We start from the raw sequence: 26,588 nt of genomic DNA on the forward strand, positions 1-26,588 counted from the left end.
TTCTGAAGTCAGACTACATAGGTTTGAATCCCAGCTCCTCCACCTAATAGACAGGTGATCTTTGGCAACTTACTTTACCTCTGTGTCTCAAATGACTAAAGGCAGCTATGTCACAGGTTATTCCTTAATTTAACCAACATACACATGTACATACATACAAATATTTTTATAAATATATCTATATAGATATATATCTATATACAGTAGTCCTCCCTTATCTGTGGTTTTGGTTTCTATGGTTTCGGTTACCCTCAGTCAATTGCTGTCCAAAAATATTAAATAGAAAATTCCAGAAATAAACAATTCATACGTTTTAAATTGTAAGCTGTTCTGAGTAGTGTGATGAAATCTCTCTTCATCCTGTTCTGTCGCATCTATGATGTGAATCATCCCTTTGTCTAGTGTCTTGAAACTGTCGATGCTATCTGCCCCATTAGCTACTTAATAGTTGGCTTGGTTCTCAGATCAACTGTTGAGGTACTGCAATTTTTGTGTTCAAACAACCCTTACTTAATAATGACCCCCCTCCACCAAAGTACAAGACCAGTGATACTGGCATGCTGTTACATTTTTATTAGTTAATGCAGTTAATCTTTTACTGTGCCTAATTTTTTCAAAAACAGAGTAAGGAGGTCTTGCTAGGTTGCCCAGTCTGGCCTCAAACTCTTGGGCTCACGTGATCTTCCTACTTTGGTTTCCCAAAGTGCTGGGATTACAGGCATGAGTCAGCATACCTGGCCCACTGTGCTTAATTGATAAATTAAAATGTATCATAAAGCAGTGAAAAATAAAAATAAAAATCCTTGCCCTCATGGAAATTACTTTATAATGGAGATGTGGAAAATAATAAGCACTTGATAAAGGTTATTTACAACTATTACGAACTACAGGATACTGAGTATATGTCATCATTATATTAGTATTTGGCCAACTATTTAAAAGTTTAACTTTGTGCCTACCCAAATACAGTCACCTGTCACTAACTATGGTGAAACATTTTTGTTTGTTTGTTTCATCATACTCAACCCCAAACATGGTGATACATTTTAAAATACATTAAGTGATTTCACAGTTGTGTGAACATCAGAGAGCATACGTACACAAACCTGGTTGGCACTGCCTACTATAAACCTAGGCTATAGAGTGAAGCTTATTGCTTCTAGGCTAAAAATGGTATGGCATGTTACTGTATTGAATACTATAGGCCATTGCAATATAAAGTATTTGTGTATCTAAATATATCTAAACATAGAAAAGGAACATTAAAAATATGGTCTTATGCCTGTAATCCCAGAACCTTAAGAAGCCAAGGTGGGTGTATCACTTGAGGCCAGGAGTTTGAGATCAGCCTGGACAACATGATGAAACCCTATCTCTACTAAAAATACAGAAATTAGCTGGCCATAGTAGTGCATGCCTGTAATCTCAGCTACTCTGGTGGCTGCGGCACACCACTGGACTCCAGTCAGGGCAACAGAGTAAGACTCTATCTCAAAAAAAAAAAAAAAAGTATGGTATTAAAGATTAGAAATGGGACATGTTTATAGGGCACTTATCATAAATGAAGCTTGCAGGTCTGAAAGTTGCTCTAGGTTAGTCAGTCAGTATGCAGAGACTGAATGTGAAAGCCTAAGGCATTACTGTACACTACTCTAGACTTTATAAGCACTGTACACTTAGGCTATATCAAATTTATTAAAAATATTTTTTAAAACTTTAAATTTATAAAAATATTTTTCTTTCAATTAAGCTTAGCTTATTGTAACTTTATAAAATTTTAATTTTTTTTTTTTGGGGGGGGGGATGGAGTTTCGCTCTTGTTACCCAGGCTGGAGTGCAATGGTGTGATCTTGGCTCACTGCAACCTCTGCCTCCTGGGTTCAGGCAATTCTCCTGCCTCAGCCTCCTGAGTAGCTGCGATTACAGGTGTGTGCCAACATGCCCAGCTAATTTTCTGTATTTTTAATAGAGACGGGGTTTCACCATATTGACCAGGATGGTCTCGATCTCTTGACCTCGTGATCCACCAGCCTTGGCCTCCCAAAGGGCTGGGATTACAGGCGTGAGCCACTGTGTCCACCCAACATTTTTAATTTTTAAAATTTCTTTCTTTTTTTTTTTTTTCAGGGACAGAATGTTACTCTATCACCCAGGCCATAGTGCAGTGGTGTGAACACAGCTCTCTGCAGCCTCGACTTTCCAAGTTCATGCAATCCTCCTAGCTCAGTCTCTCAAAGAGCTGCACTACAGGTGCACGTGACCACACCTACCTAATTTTTAAAATAGCTACTTGGGAGGCTGAAGGAGGAGGATTGTATGAGTCCAGGAGTTTGAGGTTGCAGTGGGCTATGATTACCACTGCACTCCAGCCTGGGCAACAGAGCAAGACCTTGCCTTTTTTTTTTAAGATGAGGTTTCACCATGTTGGTCAGGCTGATCTTGAACTCCTGACCTCAGGTGATCCGCCTGCCTTGGCCTCCGAAGTGCTTGGATTATAGGTGTGAGCCACCATGCCCGGCTGACCTTGCCTTTCTTTTAAAACAAAAACAAAACAAAACAAAAACAACAACAACAAAAAAGACTCCATTTTTCTGGTGAGTTCAGGGCTAAAGAAAACAAGCTCAACTTACTGTTCGTACCTTTTCTTTCTTTCTTTTTTTAAAAAGAAAAGATACCAAGAAATTGATAAATAGCAAGACAGATTGCTTGTGCTTTGGCATTATGTCTTTTTCCTATTTGTTACCAGAGTTTTAATCTTTTGCTATAATTGGAAGAGTGAATGAAAGGCCTGACACTTTAAAGCTTCTATGAAACTATTATTTCATTTAATAATAATTTGGTTGTGAAGGATTTTAAGATGACTAAATCAGCGTGCATAAAAAATGGTATGTGTATGTATATGTGTGTATATATATATATATATATATATATATATATATATATTTCCATCAACTCATATAACATTAAAATGACATGTCTACTGGAGATAAAATAGAAATTCATTAGTCAACCTAATTCTTTTCCCATCTTATGTATTTTATAAACCAAATAATGAATTATGGAAGAAACTACTGGAACACCTGGGCTACACTGAACTTTTTTTTTTTGTTGTTTGAGAAGGGGTTTCGCTCTTGTTACCCAGGCTCGAGTGCAATGGCGCGATCTCGGCTCACCGCAACCTCCGTCTACTGGGTTCAGGCAATTCTCCTGCCTCAGCCTCCCGAGTAGCTGGGATTACAGGCACACCCCACCATGCCCAGCTAATTTTTTGTATTTTTAGTAGAGACGGGGTTTCACCATGTTGACCAGGATGGTCTCGATCTCTTGACCTCGTGATCCACCCGCCTTGGCCTCCCAAAGTGCTGGGATTACAGGCGTGAGCCACCGCACCCAACCCAAACTTTTAAGCAGATATCTTAGTTCTGAGCTTTCTGGAAGCTTAGATAAAAAGAGAAGGCTAAAGCACACAGCTCCTATAAACTATTTACGGAAGGAAGAACAATTTACCAGGTTTGAATCAACTTTAAATAAAAGGTTTCTTCTATATAAATAACTAACTGTATGACAGCACTCTGCAAATAGGGGAGGCTGATGTTTGTCTCCCTTTCCAGGGTAATAGAAGATATTTTTCGTAGCGTCTACATTGCTTTGGTTTTCTGTCATCAGGAGACATATAAAGGAGGATGACAATGGCATTCCTTAAAAAACATAATCAAGCACACACTCTTTCTCATCAAAATAAATGCATAAAGTGCACATTTCAATATAAAACCCAATAAAAATATGCAATTAGAAAAAAAAGACTTGTTAACATGGTGTTTCAAATTTCCAGTTAAAATCATAAAAGCCCCTTAAAGTGAGGGGACTATTTCATTCGTTTTTGTTTGTTTGTTTGTTTTTTTATTTTATTAGGGACTATTTCATTCTTAATCGAGAGTTACTTCAAATTATAAAGAAACTAAAGTATTCAATGCAATTAAGTACCTACAGACAAAAGAAATTTGGTATTAAAATTCCTGTTATCCAACAATAAGACCAAAACCATGCAGAACTTCATTGAATGCAAAAATCTTTGATCTGATATCTACAGGTAAAGTACTCCAATTAGAAGTTCTTTAAAATATCAGAATTTGATTTTTTATAGAAATGAATCCAATACTAAATGTACTAGATTTAAAAATTTTTAAATTCAAGTAATATTACATATGACAAGTATTATTTTAAAATTAGGAATATGTAGTTCCTTTCCATACTTGGTTTAAAGAATGTATCTTGTTTACATATAGTAAATCATAACCATGCATATAGTTAAATGAGATATTCTTTAAACCAAGTATGAATATGAAAAGAAACTATTCCTGATTTTTTTTCTTTTTTTTTTTTTTAATTCCTGATTTTTAAATAATACTTAGGATTTCAAAGAGATGATGACTCAGGATTGCTTAATACAGAGGCACTGCCATCTTTATTGGGTTGCTCTATGCTTTTTAGTTAGGCATCCTCACAAGCCCAAGCTGGCAGCTTTATCACAAAGTAATATTCTGAACCACAAAGTCTAGAGTTAAAAAGAAAGTTTTGCTTTGCATATTCCTTTGCAGTTAGTTTCCCAAAAGCTTCCTGGCTATATTTCTTAAGAATCTCATTAGTCAGAGATATGAGATTCCATGTCCAATTCAATCAATGGCAAAATAAATGGGACTACTATGGTAAGCTTACACCAGTCAAGATTCACAACTTTGTCTATGGTCCACCTAGAGGAAAGTGAATAAAATGAGGTTATAATAGCAAAAAAAGAAAAAAAAAGAAAAAGAAAAAGAAAAAGAAAAAAAAGGAGGGGGTGGTGGGGGGAAGAAGAGGCTATTAGCTAAGAAATATCCTATTTTCTTAGACAAAGCAACTTACACATGACCCAAAGAAAATATCTGTGCTAGCATATTCAAAAGTAGATTTCTGTTTTATGTGGTAAAGATGAAAATGGTTTTACTAATTTCTTGCTTTGAGAAGGTAAAAGGATGATTTAACCTGAACTTCAGACCTTTAGATATTTTGTTTCTACCTTCAGAAAAATGTTTTAATGTTTTGGGTAGATACTGACCAGCTTTTATAATGCAATCCTTGTGAGAGCATGTGTTTTTAGTGTTTTTTTTTTTTTTTTTTTTTTTCTTAATTTCTATTTCATTGGTAACTTCAGTGACTGCTTTAAACCAAAATCCACTCTGCTTTTTAAAAACGAATACTGAAATTGCTATTAACATATTGCCAGTAACAGCCAATACTATTCTTCTGAGTGATACATTACAGCCAGGCAAAGCAAGTTTTATGCAGTGTTTCATATGTGTAACCATGGTAATATTGTTGAAATGTATTTACTATGCAAAATGAGTAATATGTATTTTAGAATCCCACAGAAGAGATTTCAGTTGTTTCTTACTAAACTCAGATGTGAACTCATTTATATGATTTGCTCTGAATCACGTATTTCCCTTAAGGGAAAGAGAGAAGGATTTAATTTGGTTTAAGAAAAATAGGATAGCACAGTGGTTTGGCAGCTGCCATTTGGCAATTATTCTGTCAATCCTAGCAACAAAGCCAGTATCATGATTCGGACTTTTACAAAGGCCCAACCCACAAAAGCTGCCCACAGATCCACAATAATGTTAGACTGGAGTCTGGTAGAAGAGGTGTGGAAACTATGGAAGCTATTGTATTTGCCTATGAAGAAACCTATGCAGCAAAAAGCTCAGATGTGTGCTTTTAACTTGTGCTTTTAACAGTGTCCTTCTAGTGAAACCAAAAAGAGTACTATAATTTTGTATGTTTTCAAGTTGGCCTTAGCTTCATTACTCTATAAAACAATTATACTCTCCAGCTAGTCTTAAAATTGAAGAGCTTCCATCAATAAAAAATCACAGTGTCTTGTAAACAGTCGAATCTTATTCAGGTTTAAAAAACATGTTTGTAGCAGCCATTTAGTTAGGAAATCAATTCGATATATGCTAGTCAAGTAATTTTAAAATTATTATGAACCATAAAATTTCTTAATGTTTTACATAGTTAACTGTTTTAATTTATTTTCATTGTAATAAAAAGAAGAAAAATGTTCTGTTGAAATCTGGCTGCCACAAGGACTATTTCTGCAATTTATTTTTAAACTGAAAATATGCTGGCATAGAAAATTGTGCCTACAATTAAAGGCAATGTTTTAAGAACAAAAGAAAAACATTAAAAGTGCTCTGCCTTTCTTGAAACTGAATTCCTGAGTCTTGGTTATGTGAATAAATAACCATTGAGTTAGCAATCTCAAAGACTGTAATTTTTTTGAGGGTAAAACATGAAAAGTATCTATTTCCTTAACCCACATTCAATTTTAAATGTCATTTGCCTTTAACTTAGAACTAACTGCTTCCAGACATCCTGCTCAAATCTCAGTGTTTCATTTACCCATCATCTACAAATTCTCCTTAAGGTCTTAACTCTTTATTTTCTATTCTTTCTCCTCTCATCATTTAGAAAATGGATGATCTCCAATTTCTTGGGGGAAAAGAATGGATTAATCAGGTGTGAAAACCTCACTCATCCTCACCCCCAGCAATAAATATTACGATGACCACCATAACAGCTACCACTTGAGCATCTTACTCAGTGCTACTCACATACTCAGCTGTCACAAAACGGCCTTGACAATCAATCCTCACAGAGCCCCTCTAAGGTAGGTGTTATTATTTGCACTTTATGAGCACACTAACTGAGGCTCATGGCATTTAGAAAGCTGCCAGAAGTCATACTGCAAGTAGGAGTGCCTCCAAGGCTTGAGCTGCTCTCCTTTTCAGATCCCAACCGTTCAACAGCTGCCCCTTTCTCCAACTCTTTCCACAGCCAATGAGACTTCTCGGTTCTGCCTTTCATCTTCTGTTCAATGACACTAGAACAGAATAAAGCCACACTTTCCTTAGAGGCCCTTTCCTTCTTCCACTGAGAGCAGATGTGCTATGCACAAGCTGTGGACTCCCTCACTGCTCCTCTTCCTTCCTCCTCTCATCTCACTGCCTACCATCACCCCAGGATCATTTCTATCTGAAGCACAGTAATGAAACCTTTCCCAATTCCAGTTTAATTTTAAACCCAATGCCTCTCATCCTTGGAAGCTTCACAATCATTTTCTTCTCTTAGCTGTTCAGACAAAATTACCACCACAACGGATTTAGAAATGTTACGTCACACTTCTCCTATTACAGGTATCAAAGAATTTAAACAACTGTAAAGCATATGTTGCACCCAACAGAAACTGAAAGTCTTGCTTGACTCAAAGGAGATGACTTAAACCCAATGAGAAAATATGAGTATGATGTAACAGTGTAAGTACAAAGCTGTAATCATTATAGACATTAAGAACATTAAGAGAAAAAAAATTAAATGTTCAAAACATGAAGGCTCACATACCAACTCACCTGTTTTAGGATTTGATTTTTCACTGATAATGTCTAAGTTAGCTTTTTAAAAAGCTCTCAAGTAACACCAGCATACACATTAAGAATCTACAAAATGAGCTGTGTACAGTGGCTCACACCTGTCATCTAGCACTTTGGGAGGCTGAGGCAGGCAGATCACCTGAGGTCAGGAGTTCGAGACCACCCTGGGCAAAATGGTGTAACCCCATCCATACAAAAAATACAAAAATTAACTAGCCTGGTGCAGTGGTACACACTTGCAGTCCCAGCTACCAGGGAGGCTGAAGCATGAGTATTGCTTGAACCTGGGAGGTGGAGGTTGCGGTGAGCTGAGATCGCACCACTGTACTCCACCCTGGATGACAGAGTGAGACTCTGTCTCAAAAAAATAAAATAAAATTTATAAAATGAACACCTTTTAATGAATTTAAAGCAATTTTGAAAGTAATATAAGAATGATTCAATTAACACCATGCTAGTTAAAAACAAAATGTACCTATCACATCCGTCCCAAGTGTTATGGCACAGTTAGTTACATTTTAGATCACTTGATAAATTAAAAGCAAAAGTGCTTAACATAATTTAGATCATTCTTTCACCTTTAAGTCATTTGAGTAAATCTGAACTTAAGCATTTAAGAAGATGGGAAGGTTAACTGGTACTATATGGTTAAAACAGAAATATGATTCTTAAAATGTACACATTAATTTGCTCAAGTAATTTTCTACCAAGTATTCAAGAATTAAGTGATATATCTGGTTGACACCAGAAATTACCTTATGAGACACGAGAAATTACCTAATGAGAATAGACAGCTAATAACATCTCGGCCACTATGCAGGTGCATATGGTTCCAAGACTCTCTTTTTTTAAACTGTATTTATTTTTACAATTTCTTTTTCTTTTCTTTCTTTCTTTTTTTTTTTTTTTTTGACACGGAGTTTCGCTCTTGTTACCCAGGCTGGAGTGCAATGGCGCGATCTCGGCTCACCGCAACCTCCGCCTCCTGGGTTCAAGCAATTCTCCTGCCTCAGCCTCCTGAGTAGCTGGGATTACAGGCACGCGCCACCATGCCCAGCTAATTTTTTGTATTTTTAGTAGAGACGGGGTTTCACCATGTTGACCAGGATGGTCTCGATCTCTCGACCTCGTGATCCACCCGCCTCAGCCTCCCAAAGTGCTGGGATTACAGGCTTGAGCCACCGTGCCCGGCTTCTTTCTTTCTTTTTTTTTTTTGACAGAGTCTCACTTTGCTGCCCAGGCAGGCTGGAGTACAGTGGTACAATTTCAGCTCACTGCAACCTCTATCTCCTGGGTTCAAGCAATTCTCCTGCCTCAACCTCCCAAGTAGTTGGGATTACAGGCAACCATCACCATGCCCAGCTAATCTGTGTATTTTTAGGAGAGAAAGCATTTCACCATGTTGGCCAAGCTGGTCTTGAACTCCTAGTCTCAAGTGATCTGCCTACCTCAGCTTCCAAAGTGCTGGGATTACAGGCATGAGCCATTGTACCCATTACAGGCTATTTTTAGAATTCATTTATCAACTGAAAAATTAAGGCAGTATGTATTTTTCATGTACAACATTAGACACTCTTAACAGCATCTGAATCCACCTTGTTGTAACAAGACTCTTCCCTACTGAGTCCATCCTCTAAGCTAAGTTTCAACTTCCTTCTGTAGAAAAGGAACCAAAACCAAAAAACCAAACCAAACCAACCATAAGCAGCACAACAAAACCCTTACCTTTTTAAAAGGATAAAGTATCTGGTTGCACACCAGGCATATTAGCTGTGTCCAACAGAGCCCTCACCAAACATTCTATTACTAACACATTGAATGTGTTAGTAGAATCAGATTTCTTGAAAACAAGTGAATTATGTCACTTCCTTGCTTTAAATAATTGTTGGCTCTCTGCATCATCTTTAATGTGAAGTATAATGGCTTACATAAAATTATAATTTAATGAATGAGGAACACTGATAATGTGATCCCAGGTCAAAGTTTACTGTAGAATGATACACGAAAAAAGCACTTACATAGTCATATAACAGAATAAAAATGCTCACAGGGTGTATTTTAGTGGGTTAAAAGAAAGGAATACTTACTCGAAAAGTTGCAGCCACTTATATAAAAACATTGTGTCACAAAAGTCTTACTGACTTTTAATATAAAACTGGACAGAGCCCCAACTCAGAAACATTTCAATGATCAGAAATATTCTTCTCATTTAAAAGCAGTAATGTGGCATTCGAAAATATACATAGCCTGTAATCCCAGCAGTTTAGGAAGCAGAAGTGAGAGGACTGCTTGAGGCCAGAAGTTCAAGACTATACTGGGCAATAACAAAACGCCCTGTTTCTACCAAAAAAAAATTTAAAAATCACAATTTAAAAAATATTTAAAATTAGCCAGGTGACGTACTACATGCCTATAGTCCCAATTACTCAGGAAGCTGAGGTGGGAGGATCTCTTAAGCCTAGGAATTCAAGGCTGTGGTGGGCTATGATGGTGTTATTATGCTCCAGCCTGGGCAACAGAGCAAGACTCTGCCTTTAAAAAAAAGTCTCCCCAGTGAATAGCAATTGGTAATCTTTTATTGTAGCATGCATTAAATAGAAATTTATTATACCCTTGGGAAGAAAGCAAACAGCAAATGAGAAAAAATTTAAGCATCTACTCTTTTGCATGTGGTCACATCCACTTTAGAAAGTTAACCAAATTATACCCTATACATAAATTACCACACAATTTAAAAAGATCCAATTATTTTATTGTAGATAAAACACATTTTTTTCCAATAGAGTCAAACTGACAGAGTAACAGTTCAATTTAAACAGGAAAAAACTGCTAATCACATATTCTTCATCATGCAGTAGTTATTCATTTTCATATTGCTGTATGAGCTTTATCTAAACAATTTCTTCAAGAATAAAAAAGTAGCTGACTCATAAGTCAAATGATATCCCTCTGAAATAAAAAGATTTTGTAAAAAAACAGCTGGCTTTCTTTCAGAATAGCTATCTCATAGTATAACAAATTTTATTCTTTTATTCTGTATGAGCTAGGCACTCGTGACACAGCCTTAATAACATTACAAATATAAATAAATAAACATGCAGAGTCACATAACCATAAACAAAATACAAAGGGGAAACCGATGAGGGATTGATCTTGCTTAGAAAGGAAAAGAGCAGAGAAGGCATCACGGAAGTGGCTACCATTTGAACTGCACCTGGTGGAATCAGTGGGATTAGTCAGATTGAAGTGGGCGAGGGCACACAGAAATGTGGTTGAAAATTTAGGCTTTGAATAATAATATATTTATGTATATAAAATGTGTTATAAAATTTTTGAAACAATGTATTTGCTCTACTCCTAGCTTTCCTTTTACTTCAATTCCAAAATAATGTAAAGGTCCAAATAGTAATGCACTTATGTGATGCACACAGTACTTAATTAAGGTTCAGTTTAGTCAACAAATCATTATCCTCAAGCACTGAGAAATTTCTCACTTACAGACAAGGCACGAGTGGGACAGAAATCAAACTCAGAATAGCAGGGTAAGCAACCCAATTCCTACAGCAGTGACATTGTGAGCAGAGTGGGAAATAACTAGAGACATGCGGTGGGGAGGTGGGGCGTGGAGGGGGAATCCAATGGCCACTGCAGGACACTGTGACAGAGATTTCACTCTGGAGATACATTTCCTTCAGCAGAGTACAACACATGGCATGCTAGCCATAGGCTAGTTAACTGGCAGGTTTTGATCATCAAATTGAAGATGGAATCTCTACAATGCAAACATCAAGATATCCTCCTCACATATTTAACTTGTTTTGCCAATTCATTCATTCATGCTAAAATATTTATTAATATTTATTTATACAAAACCTTGTGTATATAGGATTACACAAAACCTTGTGTAATCCTATATACACAAGGTTTTGTACTGTCTACCACAAGGAAACAAAAATATAGTTTAAACATTATAAGGGCCTTAAAAAAAATACTATTCCATTGGCGTTTACTAGGCTAAATTTCAAACAAAGAAGAGTAGCACAATTATACTTTTGCAAGCAGGCTATATAGTCTTAGTGGAAAGCATTCCTCAAAGCATACCTTATTCATTGGAAAACAGACAAGCGCTCTGTTCTACTGCTTTATTCTTGAGTAAAACTTTTATGTTAATTTCAAGTTATTCCCACAGCTCTGTTCATTGCCCTCTTGTTTTACTGTTTTTTTTTTCTTTTTTTGCCACATTGAATTTCCTGTTCATACAAAAAAAGCTGAAATAGTTTCTCCTCATTTGAACTTTAGTAGCAACCCATGGCCTATGATGTCATAATGCTCAAAAACATCTTTGTTTAAAATGTACACTGAATATTCCAATTCATCACCACAGTAACTTATCGATTAAGTTTAAAATTTATTAAAAATCTGTATTTAAACTTAAATCTTTCAGTGGATTCAAGATAAATGTTAAAAGGGAAATAGAAATATTCCTCTGTATACTTAAATTGGGTAGAATCTTAGTTGTAATCTGAAAATTCTGTAACGTAAGGAAAAAAATTGTGGATCTTGAATTAAGACTGTCAAAGAAAACAGAGCAAACTTGAAACCCTACTTCTATATTTCTAAGCTTCTAAGTATAGATATATAATATACTGGAAGTCATAATATGAAGTAGTTATTGTTAATTCCTAAAACTTGTTATTTTTTTCACATTCACATATAAATTGCTGATTTAGATGAGCTAACTGTATTATTTACCAAAAATATGTATAGCAAGTCATTCTTCAACTGCTTTAGAAAACTGAAGTGAAAATATTTAACATATTTTGTAAGAATTTCCATATCATCTTTATCAACTAGACTTGAAAACCAGAGTAGCAAACAAACAAAAAACTAGAAAGAAACTGTTATTATAAAAAGAAATTGTTAATTTATATTATAAAAGAAACTGTTCTTTTTTTATTCTTTCAGAAAAAACTTTCTTTGAAAATTCTTCTAAAAGACCTTGAAATCACAAGGTTGCTGCCGAACATGCTAGAAAACAATTATACCCAAAATGGCAAAATAGAAGATTTTATAGGTTTTAGTTTGTACAATATGAACAGAATGAAATTACAATATTATTCATCCATATGAAACAGAGAAAAAGAATTTATAAGCAAAATAGCTATGTCTAAAAACAAAAGAAAAAACTTACCCAACATAACCTACTTCTTAAACTAATGCTTTTAAAACAACAAAATCAATTTATATAGTACCATTCAAAGAAATATAAATTGATATTAATAATAAATCTTTATAATATATAATCTCCTACCATTATATTGCTCTTAAATTTTAGGTCAATAAAGACTCCTACTTTAAATCGTATCACTGAATTGGCCCAAATAATTAAAAAATTAAAGAAAAGCAGCTTCAATCAGTAAGTTTAGACTAATATTAATACATCTTTTAAAAAAATTATATAATGTATAATGTTAGTATCTCCACAGGAACATCTGAGGAATTATTCATTTAATTCTCTTTGGAGGTCTGGGGGCAAACCAAGCATCTTCTCTGAGTAAGTTAAAAATAAACAAGGAATAATAAGATTTTAAGTAAAAATCTTTATACTTCAAAGCAATCTGTGACAACTAAGTATTCATGTAGCCTAAAGTTAAGGAGAGACTAAGAGGAAGACATTTCCAATGCCAAATCTTAAAATGCTCAAACATTTGAAAACCTAATGAATATATTTACATTTCTACAACAACACAATACTTCATTTATAAAAATATTTACAGTATGTAAATCCTTTGCACTAAGCATTGTGCCTGGCATTAGGGCTACAAAGATTATTTGCTACAGGATCATTAACTGAGGAAAAGGACTACTGTTCACTTAGCCATTAGCTATTTATTAATACATAAAAGTAAAAAGAATTACTCACCAGCCTTCATCAAAATCAATCCTGAAAAGGATATTCAACTACAGGCAAAAAGGACACTGAAGTAAAACTAAGACTCAATTTCTTTGTCTTTGAGCTGTTCTCAATGAGCACTGTGGGGATGAAGCACTGAGGAAATACACTGTGGTTCTGAGGTTGGCCTGCCACTCTGGAAGTCTGACACCAGACTGACGTCACACTCAAACATGTCATTGCAGCCACAAATTAAGGCAGTTCCTCCAGAATCTGTTGTGATTATGCATGCCTTCCAGCCATAAGAGTAAAATATGATTTCAATTCCCTTAAAATTGGCATATAGCATAGGATAAAACACCACGATATATGGCTGCAAATAGTTTTAGAAGAAAACGTTTAATGAGTATTAAAAATAATCTTATCTCTAAATAAATGGATATTTCTTGTTTAAATTGTAAGCACACCAACTGAAATGACTCCAGAAACAGTTTTTATTGTTCTTTCCAAGATGATACATATTTGTTTCAAAAAATTCAACCAATAAAAGGTATATAAAAGTCTAAAACTGCCTGGAATTTCACCACCAATGATGATGATGGTTGCTCAGTTTTATTGATCACTTACTATGTTAAGCATTTTTACAAACTCACGTGAGCCTTGTAACCGAACAAGATAGATTCTATAGTAGTGATCTCCATTTTACTGAAGTAACTAAAGCATAAAGCAGTTAAGTAATTTGCCCACCCATAATAATTAGCATTATTATGGCTAATAATGCTAATAAGTGATCAAACAGGATGCAAACCCAGGTAGAGTGCCTGTGCTGTCCAGACATTTGATTACTAAGGTATACTAACTAGCAGAAAAGATAAGAGTGGTTAATATTTTGGTGAACATCATTTCAAACCACAGTTTGTAACATAAACATGTATTTATTCAACAGAAGGAAATAAAACACGTTGTTTTACAACACGCTTGCTTTCACTCAATAATATGCTCTGGACAGGTTTCCATGTCAGCAATTAATATTCCTAACTTTCCTTTTGTGATGACTGCTCAGACATATTTGTGCTTTTCTGTGTTTAGCTATGTAGGATAATTCTCAGAAGTGAAATGGATAGGTCAAAGCATGTGCATGTTTTCAACATTTACACACACTATACTCCAAAAAGAAGTAACAACGCATATTTGTACCTCGGCGCATTAAATTTCTCCTTTCCTCACATCTCAGCTCATACTGAATAATTCTCAGAAGTGAAATGGATAGGTCAAAGCATGTGCATGTTTTCAACATTTACACACACTATACTCCAAAAAGAAGTAACAACGCATATTTGTACCTCAGCGCATTAAATTTCTCCTTTCCTCACATCTCAGCTCATATTGAATACTGACAATTATTTTTCTTATTTGCAATAAAGCCACCATACTGTGCATATGTGTATGTTTCAATTTAAAGTAAGGTTTTAACCTTTCTTCATATGCCTATTCACATAGAAGGCAGACCAGCTTAATGATCAAAAGCACATCAGCTATGAAGTCAGATGACACCAGTCAAGCCCAGCTCCTTTTCTCAATAGTTTTCTGACCACAGGCAGGTTACTGAGCCTTCCCACGACTCCATGTCCTTACTCAGAAAATAAACATAATAATGTAATCCTCACGAAATTTTTCTGATAATTGTATGAGAAAAACCATGTCAAGCAATTAGAACAGTGCTTACCACATAATAAGTGTTTGTTTAAATGCTGACTGACATTTAATGGCCGACTGTATTTCTTCTACAGTTCATGCCCTTTACCCAAAATTGTGATTTTTAACAGTGTATGGGCAAACCATTTTACAAAACATATTGTACATACCTTGTTAGAATGCTAATGATATAAAAATTTTTAGATACCTCAAACTGAGTTGTCTAAATCTAGCACGTAACATAACTGGTGCTAAAACAAATTCCTTTCCTATGAAACTGCTGCAACAAAAATTAAAAATAGCATCTCAAGTTGAGAAAACAAAATTGTTTCATCATGTAATTGGAAATATAGATAAGCAAGCCAGCACAGTTTGCTGTAACCAGAAGGGTTTGCATATGTTTTAGAGTAGTGATTCATGATCTTTCTCATTTTTTTCAGTGAAGGTTTTGCTAGTTTCAAATATGTTCAAGTTTAAACTCCGAATACAATAAAAGAAAACAAATCCATTCTCAGAAACATAAAGAAGTCAATGAAATAATTTTTCCATATTTTAAAAGTGAAGAACATTCCCATTTATGTTATAATTTAACATAAATCAGAGAAACAAAAAGATAATAAAAAACAGAAACCATAACCTACAAACACTGTATAAAGATTAAAATATAATAAGCTTACTATCCTTACCCCCAAACCAATTTGATCTTCTATTTATTATATAATAAAGCCTTCACTGTTTTCTCTGAGACAGCTGTAACAAAACATCTCTAAAAACTTACTAAGAAGGAATTTTGTATTATTCTAGCAGAGCTGGTTTAGGCTTACTCACTGTTGTATATGCTACAAAATCACCCCATTTGAAGGCAGATATTTTTGTAATAAAATTGCAGCACAACGTTTGCATAATCACACAGTGGCATGGTGGTTTTGCATATGGCTGCCAGGAGAAAAACAATAAATCGAATCAGCAGGGATGTGTCAAGAGACTATGGAAGCTTATGAGGGATACTAAGAAGCATCAAGTCAATCAAGTGTTTGGTTTATAAAGTTACCGGTACCCTGCACACTTTCTGTAGAACCTGTTAGGGTCAGGCCACTTTCACACAGCCACTGTGTACCGAAGGGCTGCCACAGGGAAAACACAGTTGTGAAAGGGGAATAAGATAAGGTCCCTGCTCTCAAGGCCCTAACAGCCTGAAGTGACAGTTTAATAAGAGGGAGAAAGAGCTGTAAACAGATCATTATAACACAATTGCATTTGTAAAGCACGGAAGAGGAAATGGCTAAATGCCTGGGGGAATCTGGAAAAGGCTTAAACTGACAGCTGACCTGACTATTTCAAGAGGAGATTTCAGTTAGAAGTTGCAGTAGTTATAAAAGCACAAATCTAAGATGTAATGCAAATGTTATATTTAAAAAGGATGCTGTGTTAAAAGAGAAACTATTCATTTAAGGAAAAAAATACATTACAAATAGGGCAATTCTCACGAGTTCCTTGTAAAATTCTGCCTAGCTTTCCCCATGTCACGGATGTCAAGTTTAGCTTTCTCAACTCTGCCCAAACCACATTTTAGGAAAAAAAGCTGAGGCAGACTGTGGATCAATTCTCCACTACTGCATCAGAACTAATAAAGGTCTTTAAATCAAGGAGAATCCTAAATCTCAATTAACCTTGATGCTTTTTTCACGTTATCTCTATATTACAGGTCAGGAACAATGCTTTATTAAAAAGGTACAGAAAAAATCCAGTGAGGGGTTCCAAAGTATTCTCCACCAAATAACATGTTTCAGCACATTCCTCAGCAACATTTGTGGTAATGACTAAAGATCTAACTGTGTGATATTTATAATTGCTCAGCCCTTATGTTACTTTACTTCTCAGTGCCATTTAAAACTTTAACCACTCTCTTCTTCAACGTGCCTGCCTTGACCTTGACTTACATAACCCAGTTTCCCAGCATTCACTCTGGCAAAAAGGCTTATGTTCAAACAATTCAATCCAGCATTGAGTTGTTTTAAATCCCATAAACTGGTACCAATTTACTCATCATACATACTCAAAGTAGTTCTTTTAATGGGTAAGAAACAAATCTCTGGCTGGGCGCAGTGGCTCAGGCCTGTAATCCCAGCACTTTGGGAGGCTGAGGTGTGCGAATCACCTGAGGTTGGGAGTTTGAGACCAGCCTGACCAACATGGAGAAACCCCAATCTCTACTAAAAATACAAAATTGGCCAGGTGTGGTGGCACATGCCTGTAATCCCAGCTACTCAGGAGATCAAGGCAGGAGAATTGCTTGAACCCGGAAGGAAGAGGTTGCAGTAAGCCAAAACTGTACCATTGCACTCCAGCCTGGGCAACAAGAGCGAAACTCCGTCTCCCCCCACCCCCCCCCAAAAAAAAAAAAGAAAAGAAAAGAAACAAATCTCCTACCAATCTCTCTTCCATATAGTACCTAATAGTGCTGTACAACATGATGCAATGTTTCATCAGTTGACTACTGACTTTTTATTGTCTAGGTCATTTAATACGAATTGCTCAGATCAGAAAAATACAGTACAAAGAGAAGAGCACAACTGCATATTAAATCCCAAGTTTAAACAGAGGCAAAAATAAGAATATTGATAGCCTCCTTTCCCCACTTTTCCCAAATTTCCAAATTCAATAATTCTGGTATATCACATACCATATGTTCCTGATTTTAAAAAAAGGAAAATGAGGCCAGGTATGGTGGCTCACACCTGCAATCCCAAAACTTTGGGAGGCTGAGGTGGGAGGATCACCTGAGTTCAGGAGTTCAAGACCAGCCTGGCCAACATGAAACCCAACTTCCACAAAAATATCAAAATTTGCTGGGCATGATGGTGGCTGCCTGTAATTCTAGCTACTCAGGAGGCTGAGGTGAGAGAATCACTCGAACCTGGGAGGTAGAGGTTGCAGTGAGCTGAGATTATACAGTTGCATTCCAGCCCTGGATGACAGAGTGAGACTCTGTCTCAAAAAAAAAAAAAAAAAAAAAAAAAAAAAAGAAAGAAAGAAAGAAAAGAAAAGGAGAAAAAGAAAAAAAGAAAAACCAAAGTAATTACAATAGTAAATTTAAAAATAATGTGAAAATATGATGTCTTTCTCTCTTTCATATCCTCATTATCTTCTGCTAAAAGTTGGTAATCAGGTAAGGAGTACATCAGCTCACAGAAATGAAACCCTCACACCTAATGATTACCTGAGATAGGTTCCAAATATCCTACGAACTTACAGCACAGGTAACCACTACGTAACTGAAGTAGGGTATAAGAATAAATTCTATGACACCAAGAAAGACAATCGATGTGGGTACGGGGCCAAAAACTTCTGAACACAATGTCAGTCATCCTCATTTGATACTGACACAATAGTTCAGATATTTTTCATCTGCTACCCAAGAAATGTTCAAAGTTTGCTCCATGCTATCATCTTGGTTTTCTTTTAGAGTTGAAATGTCACTACACAGCAAACTCTTGGAAAAAGTAATTGGAAGAATTGAATGATTTAAGAATCAAATGAATCCATAAACACCTGCTTAGGAAGAGACCAATTATAAGAAAAAAAGCCCCTCACAAACTAGAATCTTCCTCCTCAGAGAGTGGCAACTTCTAAAATACATTTGCTTCTAATGGCATTCAGAACCATTTAATTTGAGAATATTAAGTTCTCAAGTTATCAATGACAAGTTGGCCCTCTGAGGCCAGTTTAGTAAGAGACTTAGACATTTTCTCTTCCCCTTATTTCTTCCAAATCCTTTCTAAATTCTTTCCACTTCTTGTATGAGATCAGTAACCACAAGTTCCTTCTTCTGAACTGTCATAACTTACATAACTCACTAATTCACATTATTCAGGTCCAGCTCAAACGTTACCTTCTCAGAGAGATCTCCCCAGTCTCCCTCACTCAGGTAGTTCCAGTACTACATATTAGGAACAATCAGCATAACCAACAAAATTTAGGGTCATGGGTACTTCCATCTCAAAGAATGTGTCAATATAAACTATTTTGCACAATAGGTAGAGACTGGACTAACATCTAATGAGTTCATTCATACAGCCAAATACAAACCAAAATGAGAAATACAATCTACAAAAGCAGCAATGATTGAGCAATATAACTAATCCTATCCCTTTCCTGTGTCCTTGTTATTACATAGCATCTCAGCTTCTGAGCTATAGGAGAAATGTGTGGTTATATTTTTATCTCCTTTGGCATATTTAAATTCTGTAACTATCTTTGGGTGCTTGAAGGCAATTTCTCTCAATGGAAAAAAACAGACTGAGTGCTGACTCTTTTAATGGACTCTGGCATCTTTAACTACATGTTCAAGTTAATCACTACAGTTCTACAAAAATTTCCAGTCAAAGAGTATATATGCAACAAATGTAGTATAAAAACTTAAATTTACTGATTTTATGATAAAATCAGTAATAAAAAATTTGGTTTGTAAAACTTTGTGCTTTATGAAAGAATCTTCAAATTCTAGCACAATAAATTCTGATTCAAGAATATATTGATGAATATGAAATCATAAATATGAATATGAAATTAACAACTCAAGCTATATGAGTAAAAATATATATATGTATGTACATATACACGTGTATATAAATTCAGTTCTAGTTTCCTTATGAAGGTCCTAAGTATAACCTTATGGATGAATATATACTTTTTAAAATTGACAAAAATTGCATATATTTATGTGAATGTACACTTGTGAATGGTAGTTTGTGACTTATACTCTAACTGTACGTAAAATAATTTTCATTCTGAAGGAAATAAAATCTAACTCATTTTCTACAGAGACTGATTTACCAACAAAACATCTATTATTCAAGTTCTGACAGTCAATTCTACACTTGTACCATCTGCCTGGAAGATACATCATATGTTTTGATGCAGGAATAGAATTAAACACATGATAGTGTACCAGTTTCATTATCATAAAAAAAAAAAAAAAAAAAAAAAAAAACAACAGGCCTCAAAGAAACTCTTTAGAATGGTTGCTTTGTGTGTTAGCTTGATTTAGTTATTAAGAAACTCCTGTTTACTCTGGCAGGGAAGTGGGAAAATACCCACGTTTTAAAAAAGTTTTACTACCTCAGCACAGGACAGACTGTGTTATGGAGTCTCGTGTTTAAGACACAGCCTTAGGACCCAAAAGACACTTTTAACTCTACCACTGACTCAATGAAAGGTCCTGAAAAAGTAACTGACTGAGTTGTCCTTTACTCACCATGACATTGCATAACAAATACAGTTATGTGGTCTCATGTCAACAACTCCAACCAAGACCATTTGCCTGCCAACATCAAATTTTACTGGGATATGGCTATTTTCCCTTAAAACCAAACAAAAAATAAACATTTCTCTGCTATGAGTGACTTAAAAAACAAAAACAAGTTTCAACTTGCCACACTTCTACATTCGTATTTCTGACATTGGAGGGCAGATTTCTTTGTCTGTTTTTACACTTTATTTGTATAAATTCCCTTGTCAACAAGTTTTTTCTTTTCCTTTAAATAAAACCACTTATCCTTATTTTGGAAGTTTATTGGAAATGTTACATATATTGCCATTTAGTGTTAAAAAAAATAGGTGTGGGTAGGTAAATGGGATAGATAAGTATAGAAGTAAAATAAAAGTGAGAATATCAGATACGCTACTACATAAATGGACTTTGGAGCCAGGCTGCCTAGATCAGAATTCTGGATCAGGTCTTAGGAAAACTATTGTACTTCTCTGTGCCTCAGTTCTTCCTTCATTTCTAAAATGGGTTTGACAACATCTTCCTCATATAATTGTTATGATGAAATGAATGAAAACATTAAAAGCCTTACAATAGTGTCTGACATATAATTAGAGCTCATCTTACAATAGCTGTTGTGCTAAGACATGTAGATCAGAAGAAAACAGAGAAATATGTAAATGGGCTTTGAGCTTGAATCCTATAAAGGACAGGCAGGAGCTGGAGAGTAGAAAATAGGAAGTCATGATGCAAAAATATTGGTGTAAAAATGAAACGGTTAGTTTGGCTTAGTTACAATGCAATGGCTTAGTAAGGTGGGTGAAGAGCAGGACCGAAGGTCGTGAGTATTAGACAAAGAGACCTGGCTGTAACACAGTAGGCCACAGAGAGCTAATAAAGAGAGAAGGGTTATAATCAAAGGAGATTTATCAACAGAGGACCATAAGTCACATGGAGAGTTGGCGAAGGTTTGGATTTATCACAAACGCCCTTGAGAAAGCTGATTTTCCCATGAAGTAGTTTCACTTACTGTGAACAGGACTATACTAATAACCCACCACAACAATTAAAAGCACTAATCTAGGACCTTTGTGGGTTCTCATTGTCCAGAGGTAATGCAGGGAATGATTACAGAAATGAATGTGAAAGAAAATGAGATTCGATATGGACTTGAAAACAAGTTTGACTTAATTTATGTTACTGTTTAGATTTTGAATGAAACTTTCTCTTATAAAGGTTTTTGCAAAACAGCTGCCACTGAACTCTAAACAACCTGGTTAACATTCAACAACTGCTGCTGTGGCAGAGACTGGTCATTGCTACCCACTGCCCATTCTTCTTTTATTGCTCAGCTTCCAGGGAAGGAATGCACCTGCGAAAGTACTACATTTCCTAGCTTCCCTTGCAACTAGGTACAGGCTCGTTAATTAGGCATAGCCAATGAGGTAGGGGAACTTAGGAAATTATTTCATTTGCCCTTCTGATTTTTATACCTTCTGGACATAGTAACAGCCATTTCAGAGCATGACTTAATCTTGAGAAAATCAGTCTCATTCCAGGATGGTAAAGCAAGAAAATGGAAGGAACTCTGATTCCAACCTAGAATACTTATCTCTGAGACTGCTTTACTTGAAAGAAAAAACTACTCTGTTTAATCTAGTCACAGAAGCTCTTCAGCTTAAACCAATTACTGGCATGGGGAATAGGATTAACTCTACAAGAATAACTATTATTTAGGCCTTGGGGCCAAGGAAGCTTACCTTCCCAGAGCACATGAGAAAAAAAAAAAAATCACTAGAACAAAATTGGAATTATTTTCAATAGGAAGAAAGTTGGAAGAAAGAGTAGATAGCAATTTGGTAGACACTAAGAGTGGTCTATCACAGTCTGTGACCAAAAAAAGGTACATTTAATCAGTTCAAATGTAATTTAAAATGGAAAAGCCAGTTCAGTGTATCAAGTAACTGAAAACATGAACAATGAGCAACAAAAGATTAAGCTGCCAAAACCTCAAGTTGTGCATAATAGAAAACATCACAAAAGAGGAACTGAATTGGAAACTGGAAGGATATAACCGACTTCTTCATACAGTAAAATTACTGTCAATCAAATAAAAAACAACTTAAAAATTGCTATAAAGATTCTCCAATTCTAACTAATCTATCCGTATAACTCTTTGATTCCTAAATTGGCTAAACATTTCAAAGGCGTTATCTACATATTAGATACAAAAGACAAAACAAGAAAGCAATAGGCATAGTAATTTAAATAACAGAGCAAATTCAGTTTTTTGTTTTTGTTTTTGTTTGTTTTTACACTGAGTTTCACTTTTGTTGCCCAGTATGGAATGCAATGGTGCGATCTCGGCTCACTGCAACCTCGGCTCATCACCACCTCCACCTCCCGGGTTCAAGCGATTCTTCTGCCTCATGCTCCGAAGTAGCTGGGATTACAGGCATGTGCGACCAAGCCTGGCTAATTTTTTGTATTTTTAGTAGAGATGGGGTTTCTCCAAGTTGGTCAGGGTGGTCTTGAATTCCCGACCTCAGATGATTCATTCACCCACGTTGGACTCCCAAAGTGCTGGGATGCAAATTCAGTTCTTTTTTTTTTTTTTTTTTTGAGACGGAGTTTCGCTCTTGTTACCCAGGCTGGAGTGCAATGGCGCGATCTCGGCTCACCACAACCTCCGCCTCCTGGGTTCAGGCAATTCTCCTGCCTCAGCCTCCTGAGTAGCTGGGATTACAGGCACGCGCCACCATGCCCAGCTAATTTTTTTGTATTTTTAGTAGAGACGGGGTTTCACCATGTTGACCAGGATGGTCTCGATCTCTTGACCTCGTGATCCACCCGCCTCGGCCTCCCAAAGTGCTGGGATTACAGGCTTGAGCCACCGCGCCTGGCCGCAAATTCAGTTCTTAAACACTGTTCTTAAAAAGCATGTTCAGATACTGAAGATAACTGACCTAAAAAATTATAACTGTCCAAACACAAACTTTAAAAATGAACCAGTTTCACAGCTTCTCTTTGAAAAATTTCCTAACAGTATCTGTTAGTGTTGTCTAACTATAACAAAAAAATTCCACATTGTTCATAATTTATCTGGAGTCCAAGAGTCAGTTCAGGACCTCATCATAAATATTTAAATATTTAGCGTTGACAGGAATGTAAATGGTGCAGGTGTTATGGAAAACAATTTTGCTCAAAAAGTTGGACACGAAATTGCCGTATGACCTAGCAGTTCAACTCCCAGGTATACATCCCAAAATAATTAGAAACAGGTATTCAAACAAATACTTGTACATAAATGTTCACAGCAGTATAACAGCCAAAGGCGGAAAGAACCACAGTCTTTGGAACTGGATAGAGGTAATGGTTGCATTCCACTGCGAATGAATGTATTAATACCAATGAACTGTACACGTTAAAATATCAATCAACAGCACACAATAAACTGTACACTTTTGTGATATGAATTTTACCACAAAATTTTACCACATGCTATGTTAATTAAAAAATAACAAACATAGCATTAATATGAAATATGTGAAGATCTGAAGGAAGATGTACATTGGAATTTAATCAGTTCTAGTTAGTATTTTGACTTGCTTTAATTGCACAATTTTCTACAATTTTTCCCCTGACTAAATCCTGGGGTGATCTTCATTACCTCCAGCCCTCTAAGAAGACTCAAAAGGTGAGTCTACATTTAGATAAATCCTCGCACTGCAAATGGAATTGCCAAACTGCACATCCAACTTGTTCAAAAGACAAACAGGTTAAAGAGCATTCTGATCTAAACCACAAATGAAGGAGACTCTAATAATTTACAGTTATGAAGCTCCTTGAGGAAGTTCTTTGGTAGTTTTGGACTCTCTCATATCACCTTATAATGCTTTTCTTGCTTCTCGTGAGATAAACGGGATTAACTGTTTCCTGCGGTCTTGTTCCTCTGCAAGGATCAAAGTGGTCCTCTCTAGAAGGTAGACCATACAGTATAACATAACGAGGGAAATAATAAGCAAGACCTGCAAATTCTGTGTACTGAAACTCCACAAATGCTATAATTAAAACCCCATATTTTCTAGAATTTTACTTGTTTGCAAATTTTCAATTAAAAAAGAGACAGAAAATTAATATCCTGCCATCAGATGTTTTAGATGTGGTAAGCAATTTTGCACTGGTCCACCACAATTTCTGCTCCAAGTAATGAAAAGTGCTATATCCTTCTCCCCTGTGGAATGGAAGCTGAATGTAGCTCTGAAAAAGGCAGTAGGTATTCGTTTATCATCTCTCTCCAAAGATGGAGTAAAATGAAGCAGTTTTGTGGTCCTGAAATACTGAATACCGAGATTCTCACCCTTGGAGAAGAAGCAGACTTAAGGGAGCTGTACAGGCCAAGTACTGATAGGCACTTCATACTGTACGGAATCAAGGGATTATAAAAACACTTTCCACTGGTATCCGTCCCTCATTGTCTTAAAAGTGCCATCCCATTGTGGGCAACAGAAGAGGTAACCTTAATTTTAGCAGATTCTTTTTTCCCATTTTTATAAGGATGGGCTCTTGCTTTGTTGCCCAGGCTGGAGTAGAGTGGCTATTCACAGTCACAACGATAACACGCTACAGCCTTGACCTGGTCTCACGTAATCCTCTCACTCCAGCCTCCTGCCAGCTGGGACTAATGGTACATACCATCATGCCTGGCTAAAATATTAATTTTTTCCAAGTAAATGTCAAAAATTTTGCTTTTAGAATGTGTACTGTATATATTTATTTGAAGCAATATACTTTGGAAATATTATCACTATCTAAAGAAATATTACTTTTATTTCATTAGAACACTAATTGGTAGTCACTGTAAATGCTTTAAGCAGAAAGAGACAGTCACTGAGGCAAAACTGTCTAAAATTCGGTAACTAAGTCATATTTATTTAGAAATATTTCATTAAACTCTTTAAAACTGAAGGCCATTTAAACCTAAACATTTTTATGCAATGATTTTTTTTTTAAATTCAATTTCATATGGCCCTATTTGGTTGTAAAGAAGGTAGATGTTCCTTGGGATAATGTTTTACTACGAAATGCAGAAACTGGTTTAATATCATGTAAGAGCAAAACCCACTGATAATGGGCAACTGAGTGGGAAAAGAAGTTAATGGTAAAATTCTGTCCAGGGAAAAAATAAAATAAAACAAAAACAAAACAAGTCATTCAGTTAAACCAGACTTTCAAACTCCAGTCATTTCTGGACCTCTCTGAACTTCTGCCACATCTGAGTGCCACATGTGCTGTTAACAATATTTGAGAGTTACTTTAAAAAGGCAACATAGTCTCATCCTACGCAGTGTCTGCAAAATTGCACATTTTTATTCAAAAATAGCTATATTTTTCTAACACACAATATTAAAATAAGAACATTTCATCCAATACTACCTTGTTATACTGTAATTAACTTTAAAACACTTCAGTGTAAACAGTGGAGGAAGACAGTTAATATATTAGATACCCTATCAATGATTCACATTCAAGGCAACCTAAATAATAGTCACATAGGTACTACAAATATCACTAACCAATTCTGTATCAGAGGGTTCACTAATTAGCACAAGGGATGTTGGAAACATATATAGATGGAGTCTTACTCCCATTGCACAGGCTGCAGTGCAGTGGCACGATCTTGGCTCATTGTAACCTCCACCTTTTGGGTTCAAGCGATTCTCCTTCCTCAGCCTCCCAAGTAGCTGGGATTACAGGCGTGTACCACCATGGCTGGCTATTTTTTGAGTTTTTCGTAGAGATGGGGTTTCACCATGTTGGCCAGGGTGGTCTCAAACTCCTGACCTCAGGTGACGCACCCACCTCGGCCTCCCAAAGTGTTAGGATTACAAGCGTGAGCCACCATGCCTGACTGGAAATATTTTTTCACAGTGAGATGAATGCTATTCAAAGTACGTGGTTGGTTCTTTAGTCTTTACATATATAAGAAACAAGAATCTGGCTATCCTGGTAGCCAAACACCTTTGGTCCAGTGTAGAATTTCATTTGGCTCTTCCTCCCTCGCAGTGAAGAATTCTGCTGCTTGATCCCATTAATTGAGCTGATCTCTCTGCCAGAATGTTTTGAGTTAATCTTTGATGTAAGGTGCTTTTTGGAATGTCTAACAAAAACAGAGAGGGACTCTACTATTCTTATAGTGACAGTTTAAATGACCATTTTTATACCAATTTCAAATGACTAAATTGGCTTATCTCAGCTCACA

The 26,588-nt window shown here is 35.9% G+C and overlaps 1 protein-coding gene across 45 annotated transcripts in view; it reads right to left on the reverse strand.

Moving 5' to 3' along the window:
* The window catches only part of PLEKHA5 (pleckstrin homology domain containing A5), a 246,104-nt gene that overhangs the window by 121,145 nt on the left and 98,371 nt on the right, over positions 1-26,588 (reverse strand). For 2 of the 45 annotated variants that reach the window (XM_074403232.1, XM_074403230.1), the window contains exon 1: positions 13,393-18,046. The exons of 37 other annotated variants lie outside the window; for them this stretch is intronic. The gene's annotated coding sequence lies outside the window, so the exon portion shown is untranslated. Of the gene's footprint in view, positions 1-13,392; positions 18,055-26,588 lie in introns of those variants that run through there. 6 more of the 45 variants (XM_074403233.1, XM_074403231.1, XM_074403213.1 and 3 more) reach the window with 5 other exon arrangements.

This window comes from Saimiri boliviensis, chromosome 7 (genome assembly GCF_048565385.1).
Source record: "Saimiri boliviensis isolate mSaiBol1 chromosome 7, mSaiBol1.pri, whole genome shotgun sequence".
Taxonomy (NCBI): Eukaryota; Metazoa; Chordata; class Mammalia; order Primates; family Cebidae; genus Saimiri; species Saimiri boliviensis.